The sequence below is a fragment of the Delphinus delphis genome, chromosome 1, assembly GCF_949987515.2.
Source record: "Delphinus delphis chromosome 1, mDelDel1.2, whole genome shotgun sequence".
NCBI classification, from domain to species: domain Eukaryota; kingdom Metazoa; phylum Chordata; class Mammalia; order Artiodactyla; family Delphinidae; genus Delphinus; species Delphinus delphis.
Genome location: NC_082683.1, coordinates 158,846,738 through 158,874,335, shown reverse-complemented (window position 1 = coordinate 158,874,335; position 27,598 = coordinate 158,846,738). Strand labels below are relative to the sequence as shown.

At 45.3% G+C, this 27,598-nt stretch overlaps 1 protein-coding gene and 1 pseudogene across 1 annotated transcript in view; both read right to left on the bottom strand.

Annotated features, from left to right (window-relative positions):
- Window positions 1-27,598, bottom strand: part of KIF26B (kinesin family member 26B) — a 494,760-nt gene that overhangs the window by 235,005 nt on the left and 232,157 nt on the right. The gene's annotated exons all lie outside the window — the stretch shown is intronic.
- On the bottom strand, window positions 13,455-18,625 carry LOC138414078 (phosphatidylethanolamine-binding protein 1 pseudogene; annotated as a pseudogene).

The following is a 27,598-nucleotide window of genomic DNA, read 5'->3' as shown; positions in this document are numbered from 1 at the left end:
AATCTAGCAAGAAATTACTTAGAAGTTCACTCTCTATCTTACAAATTCATCCAAATTTCATATTGTGTTCCATAATGCATCTCTTTGTGTTTAACAGTTAAAAAGTTGGTCTCCCCCAACCTCCAAGATTGCAAGGAAAACTAATGCCCCCAAGAAGATGTACCATATACCCAACAGCTTCTCAGAGACTCTGGCACATCAGTCTCTATGCCCGGGTGTTCAGGTACCTCAGTCTGAGAAGATCCCTTCAGTATTCACACTCTTTCATTCTAAATCCTACCACAGAATACACCTACACAGAGGTATAACACCACTGGTCTCCTCGCTTTCTCAAAAGATTGTCACAATGAAGTGAATTTTTTTTAAACTTTTTTTTAATAGATTTATTTATTTTACGTATTTATTTTTGGCTGCGTTGGGTCCTTGTTGCTGCACGTGGGCTTTCTCTAGTTGCGGCGAGCGGGGGTAACTCTTCTTTGTGGTGCGCGGGCTTCTCATTGCGGTGGCTTCTCTCGTTGTGGAGCACAGGCTCTAGGCATGCGGGCATCAGTAGTTGTGGCGCACGGGCTTAGTTGCTCCGCGGCATGTGGGCTCTTCCCGGACCAGGGCTCGAACCGATATCCCCTCCATTGGCAGGCGGATTCCCAAGCACTGCACCACCAGGGAAGCCCCATGAAGTGAATTTTTTTTTAAACCAAAGCACGGAAATCAAATAGTAGCAGAGATGGAACAATAATTCACCAGCCATTATTGTTCTCAGAGCCGCTGGACCCACTGGAGAGCGCCGTAAACTTTATTGAAAGGACCACACAGAAAAGGATTAGATTATTTTCTTATATAGTTAACACGACTCCTTTCTCCCTGTAGCATTAAAAGAGACTGAAGGTGACTCATTTCCTCTTTTCAGAACACCTGGAGCAACAGTGAAAATCCTTTCAGAGAAGCATGGTGCTATTCCTCCCAGTCTTCACGTTCAAATTCTAATCCCAGGCAACTAACATGGGTAGCAAGCAAGCTCCTTTAGCCCTGTAAACTCAGTGATTTGGGAGGAGCCACTCTGTTGCTTCCAAGCTAGACAGAGAAAGCAATTTGCGGATGGAAAAACAAAGTCAACGGAGAGGAGTGAGAGAAAATGGCCACCAAAGATACCAACTGGAGGAAACAGTTGATTGCTGGAAGGGGTTCAATGGAAGGAGAGCAAGGAAAGCCACCACATTCTGCCTAGACATACACCAACCACATTTTATATTGCAATGCTGCTGCTGCCCAAGGCAAAATACATGTACAATCCCTATTGATACATTTTTCTCTCCTATCAATAAACGGCACATCCATCATGTATGGACACACCTCACATATATAAGAATGAAGAGTGCTTACACAAGAAAAAGTAGATTCCACGTATGGTAAACCTACTTGCAGTGAATCCATTAGCAGAAAGCACTGACAATAATTGCATAAGATATCGAGTAGACTATAAAAAGATTAAAAAGCGTCTATGGTAGAGGCATATCTTTGAGACAAATTGTCATTTGAAATCTACGTCTTTGTTTTTTGTTGGATAAACCCCTCCCCCAGCAGTAAAGTATCAAGGATATTTCACCTCTCTATTCAACCAAGTGTTTCAAAGCAATCTTAAAATTCCATAATTCAGTCTAACATGGGAAAGTCATTATAATTTCTGTCTCCTGTTTTGTCAAAAGTAAAGAGCTTGAGGCTAGTCAGGTGTTTAGTGAATGCACTTCCCAGATTGTAGTAAGTTATCTGATAAACAGTATAAAGTGGAAATGTATGTCAGCCATAGAAAGGGTGATAAAAATGGAGCTTTGACGGCACATTGAATCATGGGAGTTAGGTCTGCGATGAAAACACAGCCCCTCCTGCTCCAGCTACAATGGAAGTGATTACTGGACACTTGATAAACAAATGTTACTCAAAGGCAAGTGATCTAAAACCTCCTCCAAAAACAGTTATTGAGAAAATTTCCTCTGTGGTGTATCCAGCTTGTTTTTTGACTCAGGCTTGCAAACTGCCCTCACTGATTTTTAGGAACATCTTGGCTCTTTTCACCCCAATCACTTCCATATGACAACAATCCACGGGGTTGCAGAGCTCAATGAAAGCAAAGTCCTTGATGTGGATGGCATCTGCAGGCTCCAGCATCCTTCTGTTATCGTGATGGACTGTCTGTTGTATTCATTTTGGTTCAAAAATCCACATGATATTATCCTGAACTTGCAGACCCAAAACAGCAACATGAGATCAATCCTCAAGTACAGGTGTGCTAAACTGAACAGTCTCCTCGTTCCAGGCATTGAAGGTTTTTTTACTCTGAGACTATGCATATATTTTGCATTACTTTAAGGATTTAATAGCTGCTGGGTGCTTCTGGCTTTAAAACCCACAAAGCTAGCCAAAACCTAGCAGACCTCACTATCTGGAATCTATAGATGTTCAATAATATATTTTTCAATGTATGGAGAACATGAAGTTATTCAAATCCAAGGCAGCTCTGCGAATGCAAGAGAGGATTCAACACTTTATAGGTTGTGATGTCAATTCTGAATCTGAATGATAGCTATCTGTCTGCACACCAAGCTGAGAAGAGCCCTGGGCTGTTTCTGTAACTGAGAGAACTCCCAGGTCTCCTCCAGGCTTCTAAGCATTGGCCAGCCCTCCAGAAGATCTATACTAATTCCTTCTTTCTGAGATTAGTCCTTATTAAGAGTTATGATCTATCCTCCCAGTACTAAGCATATTCTTATTCACTCAGTAGATACTCAAAACGAAAGATAAGTTGAAGACATCAGGGCTGGAACATTCGCCATGAGGTCCTTGCCCTGATCAGTATCAACTGACCTTGAGGAGAGGAGACCAAAGCACAGCGGCAGCAATGGAATTTACTAGCAATGTACCAGCTCCAGAGGAGCCAGCCTGATCCACCCCACATGCCGTAAGGTGAAGGGGCCAATAAAACAGAGCTGAGAGTTGCAACTGCAGAGCATATTACCATCCAATCAATCAATCAGATTATATCCTAGAATCTGTTAGCATTCACGGTACACATATCTTTATGAAAGGGACCAGAGGTGTAGTCAGAAACTGTACCCCCAAATATGAAAGAAAATGAAATTTACTTCCCAAATAATGGAATTTCCTTTTCTCCTCCAGAACCCAGTCAATGTCTGTGAGAAGTCCCTAGTGATAGCAGTAATGATCTGTCTTTGCGTAAAATGGCAGGGGCTAGAGTTCCACGTGGATGTTTTGTAAACTGGAAGACAGCAGGATTCGCAGTTGTATCAGATACCACCCCCATGAGATAAACCATTCACATAAGAGTTAACTGCTTTATAATAGGCTTTTTGGTTATTCTTTAAATTACTCTTAGTCATTTTTTGTGTTCCTCTAATTAAACTCTAGAACCTCCAGACTTACCAAAAGGAGGTGGCCTTGGGGGATAAAAATCCACCTCGGAGGCGAGAGGCTGGGATCCCAGGCCTGATTCTTTTCTGAGCCTGCTCTAGGCCTAGTTGCCCACATGGCCACTCTGTTTCCAGGGCTGCAGATGTCTGGGACTAAATCACAGCTCCTTATACTTTTCTTAACTAGCACTATAAAATTTAGCTGGGCTCCTTCTATAGAAGCAAACAAACCCAGTGTTTATCTTATTGTTTTTTTTCTGAGAAAAGGGAATGTCATGAGGGCCAACGAAATTGTAGTAGTCAGTATTGCTCAAATTAGCTCAGTCCCTGGCACTCGTGTCAAGAGTAAGTTTGCATGTTCATAGCAACACTATTTATAATAGCCAAGACATGGAAACAACCTAAATGTCCATCGACAGACAAATGGATAAAGAAGATGTAGTTTGTATATATGATGGAATATTACTCAGCCATAAACAAAAGAATGAAATAATGCCATTTCCCACGATATGGATAGACCTAGAGATTATCATATTAAGGGAAGTAAGTCAGAAAGAGAAAGACAAATACCATGTGTATCACTTATATGTGGAATCTAAAATATGATACAAATGAACTTATTTACAAGACAGAAACAGACTCATAGACATAGAAAACAAATTTATGGTTACCAAAGGAGAAAAGAGGCGGAGAAGGGATAAATTAGGAGTTTGGTGTTAGAAGATACAAACCACTATGTATAAAATAGATAACAACAACAAGGTCCTACTGTATAGCACAAGGAACTATATTCAGTATCCTATAATAAATCATAACGGAAAAGAATATGAAAAAGAATATACGTATAAAACTGAATCACTTTACCGTACACCAGAAACTAACACAACATTGTAAATCAACAATACTTCAATTTTAAAAAGTTTTTTTAAAGACTAATTTTGCAAGAAATAAGGGAGGAGGCCTACTGGAATCGTAATGCTGGGTGGGGGCCCTGTGCCTGGAGGAATGGGGTCCTGGGAGGAGTGGGGTGGTGGCAGCAGTGCCAGGTGTCCACAGCAGTCCTGCAGCAGAGGCTATAATTATGGTCACCAGGGAGAATGCAAGGTATACTCTGGGACCAGCAGGGCTGTGCTTCCAAAGAGCCTTCCGGATGGACCCTTAAGTATAAACTAGTTTCATGACCTTTCTTCCTTCTTATTATGGAAAATTTCAAACATATACACAAATAGAACAGTCTGTGTTGCAACCCAGTTTCAACAATTATCAACTCATTGCCAATCTTACTCCATGTATACCCCCCTCCCCCCAACACTTCTCTCTTCTTCTACATTACTGTAACATTTCATCTGTAAATATTTCAGTATATGTCTCTAAAGAATAGGTACACTTAAAAAATTGTAATTCCATTATCATCATAAAACATTTTCATTCATTACCTGTTTCAGTGCTCACCCATGCCCCTTTGATGGTTCTCCCCACGCTGGGGTTGCCAGGAAGACTAGGCTTACATAATAAGAGAAGCATGGTTCCACTGCAGTCCCTGATTACCACGCTTGGATTTCACCCTCTGTTCCCTCAAACAGCCCAAAAAGGAGGAAGATCCATTCGTGTCTCTGCTCAGTCACAGCTTTAAAACCATAATGTACTTGGCGTCTAGAGTCCTCGATGCCGACGTTTGTGACAGATACAAAGAGAGCTAAGGACAGAACCAGATTCTGCTATAAACTACATCAGGATTTGGTGTTCCTGTTCAGCTGGAACACATGTGGGGAACCCCCATACCCCAAAACAAAGAGTTGACATTTCTTTTAAATGGAAGAAATCTGTTTTCATTTAAAATATCATTGCTATGGGTTCACATACTATATAATTTTTTTTCACATGCAGCTATTGGTTTTGAAGAAAGACACACATGGGTCTGGAATCTGCAGCACTTCAAGTCACAGCATGGTTTCAGATGGGGAGGCTCTCTGTCTTGGGCACCCCCGACTTTTTATTTTCCCTTTGCATTTTCCCACCTCGTAAGAGAACACGGAAGTCTACTTAGGAACAACTTCCCTTCACTCCCAAGAGATCTGCCTTGTCCACATGAATTATATCATCCAACATGAAATAACCCAACGTTCTGTTCCGCGCTGACACGGGTTGAAAGTGGCTCACTGATAAACGCAGTGATAGAAAAAACACCGTTCCCAGAATTTAGGTAAATCGACACTCTTTCTTGTGGAGATAGAGCTGAGGGTGTTGCTTGAAAACACCGGGGGTCCCTGATTCATCTCCCTGCTGCCTTCCTATCTCATCAGTGTCCTCTTCTGCCAGCTGGGTGTGACAAAGGGCAGGTGCAGGCGACAAGGCTGGTGCAGAGCCCAGGGCCCCTCAGCGCTCTTGCAGCATTTTGTGTGCTGCCCTTCAGTGCACTTCTGCTCCTAACAGTCAGCACCTGCTGCTCTTTTCCAAAGGCCTATCCTTGGGCTGCTGGAGCCTGGGCTGCCTGCTTGAGTGGAGAGCTGGCCAGATGTCTCTGGGATTTCCTGCTCTTCTGCAACTCTAATAGGCGGCCAGGGAGTATTACGGCCCCAGCTCTGCTGCCCACCTCAGGACAGCTCTGAGGTGTAGTTCCCCGGCAGAACCAGGCTGATGCTGAAAGCCAACCTCTGCCGGAGGGAGGGCGCGAAGATGTACCTTTCTTTGGCTTCCCCTTTCTCTTCCCTTCCCGGCCTCTCTCACCCCCTTACAGGTCCCCCGGCGACCACGTTCTTCATAAATCACTTGCACAGGGCTCCTTACCTCACGACCTGCTCCTGGGAAACCTGATCTCAAACAGCAGGTCACTTAGTACTCCCATGGTTTACTTTGAGTATTCTGGAAAGTGTTACCCCTTCTCAGCACACACGTGCCCGAGCACCAGGTAGGAGAAGCAAGTGCAGAGCTATTTCACACGTACCCAGAGCACACAGAGCAAGCAATTCCTCTCTTCTTTCATCTTTGCAGCAATGTGGCACAGAGCAAAGGCCACCAGATATGGACATCTCGGACTGTCACCTGCAGCACTGTGACCTGGGTACGCTTCCTCAAAGACTCCAGGGCTCTGGTTTCCATGGTATTCTTTTTTTTTTTTTTTTTTTTTTTTTGCAGTATGCGGGCCTCTCACTACTGTGGCCTCTCCCGTTGCGGACGCGCAGGCTCAGCGGCCATGGCTCACGGGCCCAGCCGCCCCATGGCATGTGGGATCTTCCCGGACCGGGGCACGAACCCGCGTCCCCTGCATCAGCAGGCGGACTCTCAACCACTGCGCCACCAGGGAAGCCCCATGGTATTCTCTTTTAAATGATGATAATCCCTACCTCACAGTTGTGAGGATTACATGTGATAACTTGGAACACAGCAGATGCTCAGACCCCCCCACTGAGCCTGCATTTACATGCCGACGGTGCCCGTTAGATCAGAAGTGACCCAAAACCCGTCAAAGGAGCAAGATGCCTCTGCAGTCCAGCTCTTCCCCAGCAGCTGCCTGCCTGTGCCTGTGGATCTTTGCATTTCCAGGGATAGGAACCAGATGCTATCATAACTGCATGAAAAAAATGGTCCCTCACCAAGAAAAAAGGCCCTTGACGGACGTTACCGAGGCTTTATGAGCCATGAAGTGCAACAGCTGGATAGTTCCAGGGAACGTTTCCACCCAACGACTGTTAACCAGCAGGAGATGTTTTATTATCTTTTCCCCTCTGTTTAATGTGTTGTTCACCTTCTGCCGGGATTGTTAGCCTTGATTATCAATCTCCACATAAAAATATAGGGATGACCTATTCTTGCTCCTCTCCTGGGGTCTCCCCATGTGGCTCATTACTGTCAGAATCACATGCTGGCTAGCCAGGTGGACTGGAACCCCTGCTCCCAGGAGCCAACAGATAGATGGGGGGAGGGCAAGAAGCCGGAGAATCACCGATGGTCACGAGCACCAGAAAATTATAGGATTACAGCAAACAAGAAGCCAGCAACAGAGAAAGACTCTTGTTCAGCTGTGGCTGAGGTGCAGACATCTCGAAAAAAGTCAATGTGTTTTCTAAAGTATACAGTCCCGTTTCTTTTACAAAGGAAACCTGGCGGCTGTGTCCTCTGGGAGCCATCAGGCTTCCTCCGTCTTCACTTTCAAATGTGCATCCCCGCGTTTCCCAAGGCCAGCTCCTCGCCGGTGAGGAACCGGATAGCAGCACCTCCGTGCTCTGCGCCCTCTTCATTAGGGCGGCAGATACCAGCAGTATTGCTCTCCAGGATCCAAGCAAGCAGATGGCTGGAGTTCACAGTCCTAAAGCAGTACTTTGCAATTCCACACGAAGCCAAGGAGAGAACGCCAGGCCATCACCTGTCCTCTTTCTGAGTGACTGCGCTGATTTGGATTTCTATTCCTTCCTTTTGGGCATGAAACACTCCTGGTGCAGAGGGGAACTGCCTAGCATCTGCTCTGCTGATGTTCACATCCGAAACATCAGATGCCGGAAGTCACTCTACACCAGCCTGCCCCTGAGTCCGCGTCCAAAGGAGAGGGTCCATGACGTGTGCCCAACCTAGACGTGCCGAAGGGGGCTTTGAAATCCTGGCCTGCTTTCAGCCAACTTTATGCATTTATATCAGCTGATTTGTTTGATAAAAATGTTCAGGATAATGCAGCCACTTTTTAAAATGCTGTAGAAACAGATTAGAACAGCCATGATACTGGATCGGAGTCCTGAGGCATTGAGCTGAGAATTCCATCTCCCCCTGCATGAGAGAGGCATCTGAAGTTGGGGATTTGCTCTCTACCCGACAACTCTGGCTAACAGCTTCCCATCAGCCTACCATCTGTGAAGGAATCTGGACCTGCAGATTTATCGTCTCAGTCAGAACCGTGTCTTAGGATGTGGAGCACAGCTTGCTTTATTTTTCCCTAATGCTGCTTCTTCTCAATCTTAAGAGCTAACTCAAGATTAAGTGAATAATCTATACACATGTGACATGAGCTACTCAGATTCCCTCCCACACCATGTCTTCCAGACTGAGGAGTTATTCCAACTGCCTATTCTCAAAAGGGAAGTTCCTCCTCCCCCGCGATGGTTTTTGCTTCCCTCTTGTGTTTTAAGGTATACTTATCAAAACTTCATAAGAACTTCTGGGTTCAAACAAATTTCTATTTATTTTTATTTTTATTTTTTGCGGTACACGGGCCTCTCACTGTTGTGGCCTCTCCCGCTGCGGAGCACAGGCTCCGGACGCGCAGGCTCAGCGGCCATGGCTCACGGGCCCAGCCGCTCCGCGGAATGTGGGATCCTCCCGGACCGGGGCACGAACCCGTGTCCCCTGGATCGGCAGGCGGACTCTCAACCACTGCGCCACCAGGGAAGCCCCTATCCCAACTCTTCATTTACTAAGGTAATTCTCTCTCCATCTCAAAACATTGTCTCTAATCCCAAGAAAACTCAATTATTTAGCTTTAGTGAGGTATAATTTATATATAATAAACTGTACACATTTAGAATTTGGTGAGATTTGTCATATGTATACACCTGGGAAACCATCGCGAGACAACGGACACATCCATTACCCCTGAAAGCGTCCTCCTGCACATTTGTTATCTGTCCCTCCCCACCCCCATTCCTAGTTAACCACTGATAATGCTTTCCGTCATTATAGATTAGTTCGTATTGTCTATAATCGGATAGAAATGAAATCATACTGTACGTTGTCTTCTGTTTTTGGTGGGGGAGTCTGGCTTCTTTCACTCACTATAATTACTTTGAGATTCATCCATGTTGGTACATATATGAATAGTTTGAGTGTTCTAAGTAGTATTTCATTATATGAATATGCCACATTTTGTTTATCCATTGGACACTTGGGTTGTTTCCAGTTTTTGGTTATTATGAATAATATTGCTGTGAACTTTCATGGACAAGTCTTTGTGTGAGCATATGCCCTAACTTCTCTTCAGTAAAAATAACTAAGAGTGAAGGACTGGGGGAAGGGTAGTGTAAAATCATTTCTACTGCTTCCAGTATGACGTATTTTTAAAGGCTGCCTGAAAATCTAAATAAAGTATAGCCTCTCTTTTTCCTTTATTTATGCCTTTTTCTCAAAAAAAGTAAACATGGTTCTCAAAGAACAAAATTAAGAAGTTAAAGTATATGGGGCGGGCTTCCCTGGTGGCGCAGTGGTTGAGAGTCCGCCTGCCGATGCAGGGGACGCGGTTTCGTGTCCCGGTCTGGGAAGATCCCACATGCCGTGGAGCGGCTGGGCCCGTGAGCCATGGCCGCTGAGCCTGTGCATCCGGAGCCTGTGCTCCACAACGGGAGAGGCCACAACAGTGAGAGGCCCGCATAACGCAAAAAAAATAAATGAACAGTATATGGGGCCTCACACAACATTGTAAATCAGCTATACTTCAATAAAATTAAAACAAAAACAAAAACATATGGGGCCTCGAAGCTGTACCTGTACTTATTTAGGATTTTCTTTCTCCACCAGGGCTACTCAATCTTAGCCTCAGTAAAGTGGCACACACAGCTACACGGCCCAAGTAACAAGCCATCCCTTAGGGATAGGAGGAAAAATCTTTTCCCCACTCTTGGAAGCGCTATGGTGTGCAGGTGCTAAAACATTTAAGAGGCTAATCAAATTCATTCTAGGGCTTCCCTGGTGGCGCAGTGCTTGAGAGTCCGCCTGCCGATGCAGGGGACATGGGTTCGTGCCCCGGGCCGGGAAGATCCCACATGCCGTGGAGCGGCTGGGCCCGTGAGCCATGGCCGCTGAGCCTGCGCGTCCGGAGCCTGTGCTCCGCAGCGGGAGAGGCCACAACAGTGAGAGGCCCGCGTACCGCAAAAAAAAAAAAAAAAAAAAAAAAAAATTCATTCTACCAGTCCTCTTGGGTGTATTATTTGAGTACATGGAAGAATCTATGGCTCAGAACAGAATGGAAAATAAAGAAGACTTTTCTGTGTTTTGTTTCTGATGCCGTTAGACTTGTTTTGAAATTTATGTAAAATAACAAACCAAACCCAAAACCCAAGAAGGAAAGGGAGAGAAAGAAGAGAGAGTAATAAAGGAGGAAGGTTAGAGGAAAAAGATAATGGGACCAAATTCTTCGAGTCTATGCTTCAGGTAAATAATTCCCTTACCCGGAAATATTTTTTAAGCAAAGGTCAAAAGACATGGGTGAGTCATGGCTTGGATATCAGAGCTATGTTGGGAAGTCCTGTTTGAGCCATCGCCCCCACGCCTCTTTTGCGAAGGAGGCAATCACAGAATGAGTGGACTGTAATGTTGAGGTTCCAGGTGTGTAGGGAAGAGACGTGGTAGTTTTTGATTTATGAGCTTCTGTAGCAATGGATGGAAGTTAATTTTTTTTTCCTGAATGTGTAAAGAAACGCTAGTGACGTCTAAATTTACTGCAGCTTCCCTCCCCCCGCAACTAAGCAGGATCTAGACTCCACAAATCAGTCTTCCTCATGTGCCTAGCTTTAAAGGAAATAAAGAATATGCAAAGTAGTAATCCACCATAGGACTTTGAGGCTGTGATTAGGACCACAGGAGACGTGTAAAGATTAATAATATCTATTTTTATTTTCTCTACCTTTAGTGTGAAAGCGAAAACAAAATGCTCAGCATCTTCAGTGAGAAATGATATGGGACTCTCCAACTGATCCAGATGACACAAGGATTAAACTGCACCTGTCCACAGGTGGGGACCCTGAGGACCAAAGGATAAGGGTGGGAGGCGGGCGGAGGGAGGGAAGGAGGCACACCTGAAGACCAGCGGGCACATCCCTGCAGCCCCAGTGCTAAGAAACCAGAGCCAGGAGCAACCTCGGGGTGTCTCAGTAGGAGCCTGGCGTTGCACAGAACGGAAAGTATTTTCACGTTAGACTGAGTACTGATTCTAGGTGCGACGGTCCACTGGGCCAGGCTATGGCGCCCAGCTATTTGGTCAAACACCAGCCTAGATGCTGCTATCAAGGTATTTTTTAGATGTGATTCACATTGACGTCAACAGACTCTGAAGCAGATTCCCCTCCATTATGTTAAAGGAAAACACTCGTCTCAGGTGCCTGGTGGGGCAAAGTACTCAGTTCCCAGTGACCAGAAAGAAGGTCCCACCCTCAAGGTGCAGTGCTGGGCAGGCGGCACTCATTCTTTCTCTCCTGCCCTGAGCACAGGCCGTCACTCTGTACTGGAGACTCTACTTCCACAGTGGAATTCAGGGAGCTGCACACAGGTGGCCTCCCTGAGGAGGGACAGGAGAAAGCTGGCAGGGAACTCTCCACGGCAGACTCCTAAAGTTCCTGAGACACACTCACCAAATATGTACTGAGCCCCAGCCCCGTTCTAAGAGCTGAGGTTTCAACGATGGAACATGACGGACAAGTGTCTCTTTCTATGGATCTTACATTCTAGAAGGGGAGACAGGAAATGAATGGATAAGACAAGACTTAGGGAGAGTGATACTGGGAGTTCTCCTGTACTGCTCTGTCCTGGACTTCCATGTTGTTTATAACTCTCCAGTGATGGGACTGGCTGCCCCTCTGAACGGGGAGCTCCCTGGTGGCAGTGGCTGCCCTTTCGTCATCCTCGGCATCTAATATAATGTCTGGCATACAGTATGGGCTTACCAAATGCCTGGTGAATGAATGAAGGAATGGATACATGAATGGGTAAGTGAGTGAGGATATACTGCCAATAGCTTATGCTGGGTTTCCCTAGAGGCATCCCTGCATAAGGATGAGAGTGCTAGTAGCTTTCATTGGAGGGTGATTCCAGGAAGCGGTGTAGGGAAGTGGGAAAGCAAGACAGGGAGGGAAGGAAATGACCAGAGGATGCGTTATCAAGCAGATTGCTGACGTAGGCAACTGGGGCTCAGTCCTACTTAGGAAATCAGGGAGACAGGGTAGACCTTGTCTCAGTGTTATCCCAACCAAGGAGGAAGGGAGCTGGGGTATTTATCCACCAACTCCTGTCAGACTTATTTGCCTGGACCTTGGGAGCTGCAAGGTTTTGTTTAGAGAATGATAAGCAGAAGGGCATGGGGGCGTGGGGGCCAACAGTACCTGCTACAGCCAGCTACACGCATCTGGCGAATTCCTGGGGGGCCTGAAGCCAGTGGTGTGCAGCCAGGGGGCTGCAGAGGCAGCAGCAGAAGGGAGGTTTTGCAGCCATCCTGACAGGCCTGGTCAGACTTGACGACACACGGCTTGGTAATCCTTGGCTCTCCCTCTCTACCTCTCTCAGTTTTTTGTTTGTTTGTTTTTGTTTTTTAAAAGAGAATGAACCACACATAAAGTCTAGACAATTTTTAAAAATTAATTTATTTATTTTTGGCCGCTTGGGTCTTCATTGCTGCACGCAGGCGTTCTCTAGTTGCAATGAGTAGGGGGTTACTCTTTTTTTTTTTAACTACGCAATGTTTTTATTCAACTATAAGCAAACAGCAGAATTAACACAACATTCAGCAACTCCAGACCGGCTTTTCTTACACCGAAGAGTGATCAATTTAACAGGCACAGACTTTCGGATGGCTGATGACCTCTCACTCAGCCCTGCAGCTCACCTAGATGGCCAAGCTTTAACAGCAACTCTCTCCCTATTGCTTTTTTCAGTATTGCTCTTTAAAGGGGCCAGAGCAGGACACTGACACCCACTAACCAGCCTGAGATGTATCACATGGGGGGCTAGTGGACCTGCCGGCCCCCGGTTGTCTTAGTGAGAGACAGGGCCGTGAAAACACATGCCGTCAGATGCCGTCACAGACAATCCTGGGCTCGGGCTCACAAAGGCAGAGGCAATCAACCTTTCCTTTTTTTTCAACCTCCCTTAAAGATTCTTTGATGCTCTGTTCTAATACTGCAGACCTGGTCTTTTTACCAGAATTTTTTTCTTCTTTAACGTCTGGGTTGTTATTCTTATATTAACATTTTGATGACCCCATCCCAGTACCAAAATATCCCTCACCAAAACGGAGTTCAAATTGGATCAAAACGTAAACCCCCTAGAATTAAAGAGGACAGGCAGAAGGAAAAGTCACCCTAAACCTAAATCTGACCGCTCAGGGCTCAGGCAGGGGGAAGGGGAAAAATCTACATGCATCACTAAACTGAAATACTGCTTGGGAACTCTGGGACCGTGTCCATCTCCTGGCTTTCCTCTACTTCCCAGATAGCTGCTCATACAGTTTGGGCACATAGTCATCCCATTCGGCCTGGTAACACGCGCCGGCCACCGGAGCCCCGAGCTCGTACTTTTTGCGGAAATTCTCCCCCTTGAATTTGCCACGCTCCTCTGCAGATCGGTTGCTGAGAATGGGCTCATCACACTTCAGTGGCCTTTCCTGCTCGTAAACTAGCCAGGCGTAGCGGTGAAGGCCTGTGCCCTTGGGAGGCCCAGAGCCCACATAATCGGAGAGCACCGTGCCACTGCTCCTGGGTGGGTGTCAGCACTTTGCCCAGCTCGTCAAGCTCCGCCCCGCCGTATTTGACCTGCAGCGCGTGCTGTGGCCTCTCGTCCACTTCCTGCAGGCTCAAAGGCCCGGACCACTTGCATCGCGAAGCCGAGAGGGGCGGACAGCGGGGAAAGCCGCGGGAGGACTCACGCAGGGTAGCAGCCCAGATTCCCAGAGGTCTGCAAGCTGTACTGAGGCAACTCAGGCCCCACGGCCGGGGAGCACATGAGCGCGGGGGTTACTCTTCGTTGCGGTGCGTGGGCTCTAGGCGCACGGGCTTCGGTAATTGTGGCGCACGGGCTTAGTTGCTCTGCGGCATGTGGGATCTTCCCGGACCAGGGCTCGAACCTGTGTCCCCCTGCACTGGCGGGCGGATTCCCAACCACTGCGCCACCAGGGAAGTTCACCTCTCTCAGTTTTAACCTGATGCTTGGAACTCCTCAAGGGTGGAAACAAGGTCTTATTTTGATTTTTAAACACTTGTGGGTGGTGAGAGCATATATAGTGATGTAAGACTGTTTAGCTTTTTTTTTAATCACTAGAAAGTGCCCCTAAAATTCTGTTCAGGGGTATTCTGCTTTCCCCCCAAGTGCCACCTTGCCACTTTAGGCAGGTACAATAATAGATGAAGATTTATTTCAGAAAAAGGAATCACGATTATTTTTTGAAGCACCTAAAAGACCGGAAATAAGTTTTGAGTGATGGTTTACATTTTCTCATTTTTTTATTTCAACTGGCTTGCCTGGTGCCGATCACTTTACAGACTCCAAGAGAATTTCTCTTTCTTTGTCACTGCCAAGGCCCTTGCTTTCCTTTGCTAGAGTTTAAAAGGACAAACTATGGACTCTTAAGGCTTTGGTTTTGAGGATGCCAAGAAAATGACACAGCCTGTTATGATCTAGGCTCGTGAAATTATATTTCCCGAATTCCAAGGTACTTCATGAACAACAAGCACACCAAATGCCAGGAAAGGCATCTAATTACAGTGTGATGCTTAAATCATTCTCGCACCAGCTAAATAAAAAGATGATTATTAGAACTAGTGTCCTGCTGGATCTAACTGTGTGGAAATCAATCATGGAAAAGATTCCATTTATTTTTTATCTATCAGAATTATTTTTATCATTAATACCAGTACTTGGAATGATGATAACTCTGAGCTTACATAATCCCACAGTTTCTTTTAAGTATTTCATTCTTGTGAGAAGCAGGACAGACCTAAGTTTTCAAGCATGGTTGATTCATTCTTTCAACATTCATGTACTGAGCTCCTACTCTGTACCAGGCAGTGCTAGATGCAATAAGGGGATTAGACACAGTTCCTGTTCTCTGGAAATCTACATCTTAGTAATCAGACAGAAGGAAAAGAAAAAGTCATTATGTCCACTTCAGAGGCAAGAAAATAAAAATCCCACCTTCAGGGACATCTCTCACTTATGGAAAGCAGACACTTCAGTGAGATCTCTTTATGCTTCAGTTCTACCTATTTCCCACCAAATTATTATAACAGTACTCCCTAAATTCCGCCTTCCTATACCCTCAATGAGGAGTCAGTTTCTTAGTCAATACACAATGCCACAGACACGATCTGTGTTTTCATCTAGGATAGGATTCCTCAGCGCACCGAGCCTCTACCCAATACCACATAAGATAATACATCTTTAGTTTCTGTAATGTCTTCCACATGATTTTATCCCCAAATGCTTTACATACTTCACTAAGACAGCTATAGAATTAAAATAATAAATCAAAGCGCAGGACAGAAAGCAAAGAGGTTTATTCAAGGGAGGAAGAGACAGCTTTTCAATGAGACAGGAGAAAAGATGGAGAGCCCTGCTTCCTTGTGCTAGACCTACAACTCATAAGTCTTTCCTGTGCTTTAACTCTTTCTTCGGTTTCCTGTCCCAGGCAGCACCTCTGGTCCCGTCTCTACACATCCTCCTCTTGAAAAGACAACCGGGTACTTATATTTTAATATGAATCTCAATTTCCCAACAACGCCTTTTTCCATGCTTTGTGACGATGTTATCTCCCCTAAACATCCTAGATTTAAGAGAATAATTTAATTCCTAAGCAGGTAGTTTGAATTTAGTGGGAAAAAAATGTAAGCTTCTCAAAAGAAATTCAGTGGAAGACAACCTGGATGCTTAGCTGCCCATCTCCCTTTGAGTCTGAGATTCAACAGATATTCATAAGACAACAGGTATTGGGTGGGAAGAGGGATGCAGAGCCAGAATAGCTGTAATATTAAGTAGGGAGGTCAGGGAAGGCCTTGCCATTAAGTGGCATTTGAGCAAAGATCTGAAGGAAGGAAGGGTCGAGCCAAGCAGATACCTGGAGAAAGAGCAGAGGAAACAGAAAGAGCAAAGTCTGTGAGGAAGGAATGGTCTTGGCGCTTTCTGAGGAAAAGCAAGGAGGTCAGTGTGCCTGGGTCAGAGCAAACAAGAGGAAGAGTGATAGAGGAGCGTGTTGGGCAGATTGTAGAGAGACCCTGGCAAGCCACTGGAAAACCTTTAACTTTTACTCTGAGTGAGACAGGAAGCAATATTTTAGTAACTAACAAAATTAGAGGAACAGAGTAGTTGGTCAAAATGTTTCTCCCTTATGTCTTCAGTGGTGTGCTCTGCATTCCTCCTCTACTATGGTCTCACTGATCATTCTTGTGTTGAGACTTCATGAATGCCCACCCATCACAACCCGTTTTGAGTTTGGAGGCAGGAGAGCATAGTAGTGATCTCGGAGAGGCAGCATTGAGAGCAGTGACTTGAAGTGAGATCTTAGTTCCCTGCCCAGGAATTGGACTTGGGTAGCCTGGCTGAAAATGAGGAATCCTAGCCGCTGGTCCACCAGTGGGTAGAGGCTAGAAGCAAAATCCCCCTGGTCCTTGCCCCCATTGAAAAATGCATTTCTCAAGGAGGCAAAAACTGTAAAAACAGGTACAAAGCTTATTATCAGGGACACAGCACAAGTGGGAGCGCACACAGAGAAACAGTTTGTTTACTTAAGACAGAAGCATGGCAGAGATGCACACAGGGAGAGCAAGGGCGTGGACCTCCTCCCTAACGAGGAGGCATCCATATAGGGCAGTTCTTCCCGGTCTTTGTTTACCTTTGGCCAATTATCTGGTTTCTTTTTCCACACCTGATCTGCCTGAGGACCCTCTCCAACATGCATGTGCAGCTTTTCTCCAAGATGGATTCCAGGCCAGAGGCCTAGGGGACGGCCTTGGCATCACCTATTCTGGGGAGGTGCCCCCTCCTTTTTGACCCCCAAGGAGGCTTTCTGCACATGTGCAGTGTCTCCCTTGCCCCACGGCTGGGGAATATATGACCTCCTGATCCTTTATGCAAAGAAGGCTTAGTCCCTCTCTGTTCCTGCCAGGACTGTTATCTTAAAGCGTCCTCAGGAGACAAAGCTTGGGTATTTACCCTGTTCCTGTTGTTATTTCTAGTTCCAAGTGCAAACAGGAGGCCGATTGTAAATGCCTAACCTGGAGCCCACCTATCTCCCGCCTCAGTAGCTAAGAGCATTTGTTCATCCATTCAACAAACATTTCCTAGGTACTCTTTCAGGCACTAGGGGTTCGGCCAAGAATAAAGAGACAAATATCTCTCCCCTTACGGAGCTTACATTCTGCCTCACGAGCTCTGGAATCGGGTGGCCTGGCCCAAGCACCTACTCATCTCCTTCTAGCGGTCTGACCATGATCGAGTTACCTCACCCATCTGCGCTTCGGTTTCCACATCTAAACAATGGGATGGTAAGAGGGCCAGCTCATGGGGGCTTCTGAAGTTTAAACTCGTGTAAAGAACTCAGAGTAGTGTGTGGCTCATAGGAAACCCTCAATAAATGTAGGCTATTAATTTTAAATGAGTAAGTACTGAAGAAAGGAACAAGTTACAGAGGTATTGCAACAGGGCAGGGGCAGAAGTGCACTCAAGGAAACATTTTATCAAATATATAGTAGATAAAATTGTATCCTTTCACCATCCATCTTCTCATTCAGGACACAGGTCATTCCATTGTTCTTTTTGGGGTTTTTTTTGCGGTACACGGGCCTCTCACTGTTGTGGCCTCTCCCATTGCAGAGCACAGAATCCGGACACACAGGCTCAGCGGCCATGGCTCACGGGCCCAGCCGCTCCGCGGCATGTGGGATCCTCCCGGACTGGGGCACGAACCCGTGTCCCCCGCATCGGCAGGCGGACTCTCAACCACTGCGCCACCAGGGAAGCCCTAGTGTTCTTTATGAATCGACTCCGTGCCACCATATCTTCCCTCTTCAGCCCCCAATTCAAATGATGAAGGTATTAACAAAGAGAGTGAATATTTCCCTCTTTTACTTCTATTTTATTTACTGTTGTGATTCATTTTCACTGTCAGTGTCACGGCAGACTTCCAGCTCGCACACTGCAGTCACCACCAAGCTATATGGTCATAGAATTCTTAATGGCTCCTCCTTTTCTTCCTTTTGTTTTCTTTCTTACTGTTTGAGAGTTTTTCTAGGGCTATAAAACTACAAAAAGAAACCCTTCAAAAGATTTACAAGTGTGTAGTCAGCTAACTGGAGCTCCACAGGAGCGGGCAGAGTTTCTCTCTCTGCTGGTCACTGATGTTTTCAATCACCAGTGACAACCTGGTTCTTTCCAGGTAAGGCTTCAAGAGGCAGCTGTGATCTTCGGCCCCCCACGATGGCAGTTTTGCTCTCCGAGGCGTGATGCCTGATCTTTACAATTGCCATGGAGGTCCTAGGTGGTCATTAGGCCGGATTACAAAGCGGCATGTAAACACACCGTAAAGGTACGCACAACACAAGTCACCCACTCTAAAGGCAATGTTGAGAATTCATTGCATTTCCCACTGAGGGTAGAATTCCATCCTTTTCATAGCAAATGCCATCTTAACGTCATCTCTAGGACTTAGATGATGTTTGCAAACAACTATCACATTTTCATTTAATCCTCACTCTAATCCTATGAAGTAGATACGATGATCTCTGTTTAACAGGAGAAACTGAGGCTTCGCGAGGTTTAAGTTACTTGCCTAAAGTCAGAATGTCAGTGGCAGGCTGTGGATGCAGCCACAAGCCACTCCATCCTTCTCTCTGCTTTATCCAGTACTCTTCTCCCCCTCCCCTCACCCCTGCATCAGTAAAAAGGACATTAAAATTGTTCAGTAAGAACCAGGATGCCTAACCCTGAGAATATTTGACAAGAATCACCGGGATCCTTCAGGCTCAGCGGAATTGCTTTGCCTTCAAACATCCACACCAAGCCAAGAACTGGATTTTCAACTGAGGCAAAGCTGTACAAATAAGTCCCAGATGTTGTGAGCTGATTGCCAGCGCCCCAACTGGCCATCCGTCACACGAAGGACTTAAGTTGGAAAATGCGCTCTTACACATTCCCTGCAGCGGGAGATGGGAATGGGGCAGCAAACACTGACCATTTTCTTCAGCAGAGATCACCAATTCAGAATGGCGTGGGCCAAGCCATGAGTGCCATTTCTATTATGTTCTGCACACCCCAAAACAGGGGTTTTGGGGTTGCCGGGGTAGGGTACTGGCTGTTAGGGTCGTATATTTAAAGTGTTTTAGGATTTTTTTTTGAACACAAAGGATCATAGTGTAGACATTGAATTATGGCCACTTTTTCTTCAGTGCTTTCTCTGTCTTTCATAAACAATCAAGGGTTTACTTCTTCATGCAGCAACACCTGAAACTATTTCCTGCGGCCCCTGAAATCTGACAGCACGAAATATACATTTGGCTCCTTTTTAGTATTTTCCTTTCATATTGCAACTGATGTGTGTTCAAGCGAAACTATATTCGTATAGTTACGATTCCTAAACATTCACTGCATCAATATACATGAGCAACAGTCCCTTCTTTTCTGAGAAGTCCATGGAGTCTTTTCTAAGAAAAGTAAAGCTATGACTTGCCAGGAATAAGTAAACAAGAAATCCAGAGGGTAGGGATTTGGTTTCCACTTCAGGCCTTCAAAGATCACTGCCCCCAGGGGAGACACGAGCCCAGACAGTGCCTTTGGGCAGCTGAGAAAAAGACGTCCCTTTGGATAGATGGAGCCCAGCGGGAGGCGTCTCAGCTCAACCAATAGAGTTTTGGCCAAACAGCAAATGGCACAATTATGCATGTCGGCCCTGACCACAGGTGTTCCCTACAAGGTTCAACGGCAGCCCCACTTCCGTGGGAGCCATGGAAGAGGCAGACAGGGAGGTGGTGTGGGGAAGGTGGAGAGTAATGGGAGAAAAGGGGAAAGGGATAGACCCTAAGTCAGAATGAGACCCTAGAAGGAGTAAGGAGACAAAGGTGCAGACTTGGATGCAAACAAAACAGGAAAAATACAATAATCATATAAGAGAAATTCCACAGTATGAGCTCCTCAAAGCTCCTAGCGTTTTTTGTTTTGTTTTGTAGAGATATCATTCTGCTGTAACACACATGGCGCTGGAAATTAACTTCCAATCTGTAAAACTGGAGGCAGAAAGTCTGCCCCATCTCTCCACAGAGAATCAGCAAATTAAGAGTTGGATCTGTGCACCCGGCTCCACATTTCTCCCCCTAAATCACCTGAGACCAACTGTGGTGTGTTTAGGAGAGTTCTTCTCTGGTAATAATTGCTGGTGTGTTTATAATGGGAAGATGTGAGCATCCCTAAGGGAACTGTACCTGATAGAAGAACAAAAGAACCGTGAACAGTTTCACACTCCATCCTTCTTTGACTTAATAGGCTCCCCTCAAATAACCAACTACTACTGTTATGTGTCAGCACGCCCAGGGACTAAAGAAAGCCTTCGCTGTGCAAGATTATATACGAGAAGCATCTGCTGTGACCAGCGAAAGGCACTCTTTGAGTTGGCTGTCAGTGAGAGTGCGGAAATGGATTTTAAGGAGGACCTTCTCTGTGGCAGTGGGAGATGTGTGTACAGCAGCACGTGAGCACAGAGCACTCAGGAGCAGGTCCCACAAGAAGGCTGATGAACGGAGGGACCCGTCTGAGGGCAGGGCCTCGGAGCCGGGAGTTGGCCCTCTCAGCTCAGCTTAGCCCCTGATTCTGGACCCGAGCTGGTCTTGGTTTAATGTCACAGCAACCTCTGGCCTCAGAGGGATGCCGGTTAAATCAGTCATAAGAGTCAACAGCATCACAGGGGCTTGGAGATGGCCGTCAGGTGATACAAGCAGCAGTCTAATAACAAAGATGGAAGAAATTGCACAAGAGGTGGAGATAGTCAGAAATATAATAACATCCCTAAGAAAAAGATGAGTTTAGGCAAAAGGCAAAAAGTTAGCAGAAGGAAATGAGGGACAGCTTGCCAAGTGAAAGAGAGAGAAAACAGAGCAAGTGGACCGCACAGAATCAATCTCAGGGTAACCCAATATTGAGGTGAACATCAAAATTTACGCAGAAAATTCCAAACCCGGGAGCTGTGTATTTTTAATCAACAACGGAAAATTGTGTAAAGGTCAGAATCTTCAAGAAGAGAGTCAGTAAATAAAAAATAACCCTGTTACTGGAAAAAAAAAGAACAGAGGAAAAAGAGGGAGAAGCTCTAACTAATGTGATGGATCCAATGAGGAGCAAATGGACAGACAGTAAGGATCTGAAGGCGTTGAGTAATCTGAAGTAATCAAAACCCATGAAAACAGATTTAAAGGCATTTATTTACATTAAGAAAATAGAGAAATGAAAAAATAATAATGAAAAGTGACCTTTATATAATTTTACTTGAAAATTTCATTTGAATTTGGTAAAAAGTTATGGTCTTACAAAGGTTGTGAACTAAATGTAAAAGCTGTAAAGAAATAACATTACAATAAGAAGTCGCGTCTGAAGACAGAACTGAAAACCCACGTGTTCACCAACTCCACAGAGATGGCAGCACCAGTTCTGCCAAACTTGAACTTGCCTTTGCAAAGCTCATGTGATCACTGGCAATTTTCACTATTTTTTCCCATACTTGCTCTGAATGTAGATTAAAATCCACCAGAAGCTCATTTTCTCCATGGATTAAGACAACAACAGTACGATTATCAGTAAGGTTATTTGGGAAAGACCATCAATGCAAAGATAGGAGATCACCTGGAAGATTCATTTATTTAGCAGAGCTCCAGGCAATTCTATGCGTAATCCAGGATTTGTTCACAGCTCTTCAAATTCAAATGAGGATTCTACCCCCTCAACCTACAGAGCTGAGGATTCACCCAAGAATTTTCATAGGGTTTCACGCACTTCATACTTTAAAGCACAAAGTACATGATTAAGTCAATCTCAACTATAGTCATCATATTGTACATGATATCCCTGGTACTCATTTATCTTATAACTGGAAGTTTGTACCTTTGGACCACCTTCATCCAGTTCTCAAGTTAACACTGCTGTATGGTATGTTTGACAGCTGTTAAGAGCATAGATCCGAAGAGTTCTCATCACAAGGGAAAAAAATTTTTTTTCTTTTCTTTTTTTTTTTTTTGGTATCTTGTTTCTGTATGAGATGATGGATGTTGGGTAAACCTATTGTGGTAATCATTTCACAATACACGTAAATCAGATCATTATGCTGTATGCCTTAAACTTATACAGTAATATATGTCAGTTATATCTCAATAAAACTGAAAAAACAAGATCATGACAGTTTTTTTAAAAGTAAATCTTTATTCAGAGTGAATAGTCAACAAATGGGAAATCTAATGACACCTGACTTCAACACTTAATATTAACATGGGAATCACACAAAGGAGATTCCCTCATTTGAAAAGTTCAAAGCATGATAAATAACCAACTTGATGATCAGTTATGCCAATCTCTTTTTTTGGTTAAGATTACGATTAATATTTTTCGTATTACTGTTACTATTTCACTGTTACTACTTTTTTCCAAAGGGGAACAAAAAAGTGTTTTTCCAAAAGCAGAGTACTGAAATTCTGAAGCAAAGGCAGTCCACCAAAATGCTGATATTTAAAGAAATAAAGAGGGAGGGGCTTCGCTGGTGGTCCAGTGGTTAAGACTCCACGCTCCCGATGCAGGGGGCCTGGGTTCGATCCCTGGTCAGGGAACTAGAACCCACATGCCCCAACTAAGACCCGGCACAGCCAAATAAATTAATTAATTAAATAAAGAAATTCTGGCAAAAGATATGTAGAAGAAAAGCAATTTGGGCTTCAACATTTTCTAAAGCAGCACTTCTCAAATTATCTGTGGTGAAGGAATCACTTTTTTGCTTTTATTTCTAATTACATTCAAACTATAAGACCTACTTTTTAATTTTTAGATTCAATAGGCATAAACTTAACTCTGTCAACTTGCTACAGAAGTTTCTAAATGCTTCCTCTGAATTTCCACACTTACCACAGACCAGTAAGTGTGTGCTGTCCACAAACCACACTGGGGGTAGCCCTGGTCCAAAGTATCACTGCTTATTCAGAACTGGAATTTTTATTTCATAGCTGTTGAATCTGAAATGCAACAAGATCCACCCAGACCTCTACCCATAGCTCTGAAAAGTAAACACTTTAAAAGAAAGGCCTGTATCACAGAGAAAAGTGGACACCTGCAGCCCTCAACAAATCAGGGTTTTGTCGCTGTTCTGCTTATCTTCTCAAACTGATTGCAGGGCCCACTTACTTCGTGGATTTTATCAGCGATTATGATGGGAAAAGCCTGCTTAGCACAGAGAACAGCAACAAGGCTCACAGGTGACAGGAAATGAGGATGGACTCCCCACCCTGCCACTTCCCAGCTGTGTAGCCTTGGGCTGGTGACTTGACTCAGGACACCTCTTTCTCTATCCATCAAACAGGGAGAACGGCAGGATCTACGTCCCAGGGTTACTCTGAGGATTAAGGGAGGTTCTGCATATGAAGCGCTTAGTGCAGTGAGTGATACACACTGAGTGTTCAGTAGATGTCAGCCACGTTGGCCACAAATTTGGCAAGTGGCGCTGCTCCTATCTGCAATGAAATGACGGCCAGCACAGCTCTTGAGGGCTGGCCAGCCTGTCCTCACTTGGAGCTATGTAGAGTCCAGAGCCCTGCAGACTCACGGATGTGTTTCAATCACACAGTCAAGCAGCACGAGTTCAAAAGTGGTGAACACAGATCTGAGGGGCTGACCCTGCCCCCAAGTTCCTATGTGGAACGACTCTCCTATCCTTCCACGAAAACCATAACCGCTAATGTGTTTCCAATTTTGGCCCCAGCAACAGATCCAGATTCCACCCTTCTTAAAAGCCACGCCTACCATCACCTCACACAGCTTTGCTTGAGCTGAAACAGAAAGCTCCTCTGACGCGACCTCAGTTTACTGTCTGACAACGTAACGGGGCTGCTTATGACTTCTCAGGGGGGCCTTTGGGGACCCACAGAGGTGAGGGACGACCCTGGTTCTCTCTTGACAGTGCGGACCTTGAGCAGGTCACCCGACTTTGCTCTCAGTCCCCGTCCATGACAGGGAGGTTGTCAGTATGCTGCCACCCTCTCTGGGAGGCGTGACAGCCCAACCACTATGGACAAGAGCAGCGGGGCAAACCGCATAATGAGTGTGGGGGGGGTGGATATATATATATATTCAGTCTCTAATATACATATATAATTCTTTAAATATATATATATATGGGGGTTTTTTTCAAATTTTTCAGAACTTTATTTTTTTGACTTTTTTTTTAAACATCTTTATTGGAGTATAATTGCTTTGCAATGGTGTGTTAGTTTCTGCTGTATAACAAAGTGAATCAGCTATACGTATACATATATCCCCATATCCCCTCCCTCTTGAGCCTCCCTCCCACCCTCCCTATCCCACCCCTCTAGGTGGTCACAAAGCACCGAGCTGATCACCCTGTGCTATGCGGCTGCTTCCCACTAGCTATCTATTTTACATTTGGGAGTGTATATATGTCCATGCTACTCTCTTACATCGTCCCAGCTTACACATCCCCCTCCCTGTGTCCATATATATATATGTGTGTCTGTGTGTGTGTGTGTTTTTAAAGAATTATTCTTTTTCTCATGGTACTTCACCCCTTACGCTACACTGTAAATGCTCTAAACACAAACCACGTAGTTCTTTTCTTTTTGTTTTTTTTTTGCGGTACGCAGGCCTCTCACTGTTGTGGCCTCTCCCGTTGTGGAGCACAGGCTCCGGATGCGCAGGCTCAGCGGCCACGGCTCACGGGCCCAGCCGCTCCATGGCATGTAGGATCTTCCCGGACCGGGGCATGAACCCGTGTCCCCTGCATCGGCAGGCGGACTCTCAACCACTGCGCCACCAGGGAAGCCCCAAACCATGTAATTTTAATGCCTTAACCCACTAAGCTCCAGGTGCTGTCAGCATTCACCACAAAGCAATGACAAGTATTCAGGTAGCCCTCTGAATCCTTTCTAGCTCTTTGGAAGCTCATACCACAAGCCCTTGCAATTCTGAATTCAGGGGTTCTTTGTTTATTGCTAACATCATCCCCAGGGCCTCGTCGAACTGACATCACTGGCCCATTCAGGTGGGTCCACCCTGGTGTTTCCATTCTACCCCTTGGTGTACAAGCAAAACTCTCAGGAAGACTGTCTTTGCCAGTCATTCGCCATTCTTTTCCCTGGTGTTTGTTCACTTGTTTGTAAATCCTTCTCTGACCCACGTGAAAGCTGGCCTCCATACACCTTTTGTCCAGCACTCAGGCCTTCCTGGTCTATCCCATCTCGACATCCTCTCCCTGACTCGGATGACACTGTTGGTTTCCCCCCAGCAGGGAACGCTATTCTCCCAAAACACTGTCCATCAGGGATCATAGCACTTCTTATTTCTTCCTGCTTCAACTCCTTTTTCTGGTTTTTTTTTATGAGTCAGTCAGTCTGTAAAAATCTCTGGACATTTCAGTATTTCAGGAGATCAACCCCCAGCTGAGCACTGAATGTTCTCTCCGGCAATGAAGCCAGGTAGTCACCCAATGCAAGCTTGATCTCCCTCGGTGATGGGGACCTCACTGTCTCTTGGGGCAGTTTGAATTGTGAGCAAGTTCTCCTTCATTCTGAGCTGGGAGATCTCTCTCTTTCATCATGAGGTTTTATTCAGCCTTGGCCCCCATACTCGGGTTTTCTATACAACCATCCAAATCCCTCTTTTACATGATGGCCCAAGAGACAGCTGAGGGCTCTCTTCTCCAGACTAAGCCTGCTAGGACTTGGCCTCCTAGTTCCTCACCACTTTAGTCACCCTCCTGTAGACATGCTCTGATAGCCTACCTATGTCCCGGGATCTTCTGTGCTTGTGGCATTCCCTCATATTCTGTTCCATCTGTTTATTCTCTCCTTGAGTGGCATGGACATGACCTCCCAGTAAGCTTTCTCAGTGGTCCCAGACAACACAGAAATTCACGAACACACAGAGCTAACACGATGGCCTCTGTTGTCAGGTGGCCACTACATACATATTTCCTGTTACTTCCCATACATTCAAGTTGGCCCAGTTGTTCACAGGACAATAAACACGGCACCAAGGTACAACCAGAACCTCAAAGCCAGTCTTCCAACAAGCCCCGTGTGCTGCCTTTATTGTGTCTTAATCCAGGATGTCAGCCTCTGTTCCTCCTCTAACTTGTTCCTTTCCTAATCAGAGCCCCTTCCTCAGATTTGTGCTTTGGATGTTACCATTGCTAAGGATAACAGGAAAAGCCAAGCAACGTTCCCTCTTACTAACACGCTCGTTAAGTCCATAGTGAATTACCATTTGTCTAGCACATACTTTATAATTTATAATCATCTTATGTTAATCTTCAGAGCAACACTGAGGAACAGATATTATCCTCATTTTATAGATGAGGACCCTGAGGCAGAGCTGGAACTCAAACCCAAGGGGTCTTCTGATTTCACATCTCACGCTATTTAGTCTATACCCCGCTTACTCAGAAGCTCACGAATCTTAGGTACAGAAAAAGTTTTCTAAGGTTAAGTTCCAAGTATCAAGTAAAGAATGAGTCACAGAGGAAAACCCAGAGGAATCTGGTTTCTATTTCTGGCTTTGCTATAAACTACCTCACAGTTTAACTTTCCTGGTCCTCAGTTTCCTTATTCATAAAATAAGGAGATCAAATCAGACAATCCCTGAAGCCCCTTCCTGCTCAGCTGTCCTATGTCTCCTGCCCTGTCTCTGCCGTGTTGCTAAAATTAGGCAGAAAACATTGTTGAAATACCTTTCTTTTTTGTTTCTCAGGGTTTTTTTTTTTTTAAGTTTCTGAAATTAGCTGGCTAGTTGACAACTATCCAGCTAGTCTGTCAAGGAGGAAGAAAATTGCCGTCTATTTAATAGCTAAATTTTAAGCAGTTCCTCTTCTGTAGTGAGAAGAGATATCTGCAATCACCAGCCATGGGGCTGCACCCACAAAATTCCTCCTCCTGTGGAGACCATCTTTAGAGCCACCTATTCCCAGAGCAGAGGTTCTCAAGCCAGGCGACGTTTGGCAACATCTGGAGACATTTTGGGTCGTCACAACCGGGGAAGGTGCCACAGGAATCTGGCGAGTAGAGGCCAAGGATGCTGCTAAACATCTTATACTCACAGGACAGTCCCCTTAAACAGAGAGTTACCTGGCCCCAAATGTCAAAGGGCTGAGGTTGAGACACCCTGTCTTAAAGAGTGAAGTCAAAGAACAGCCCCAAACCTTTCCCAGTGTTTTAGCTAAACGGGTCCACGTGAGAGGCCAACCGGGT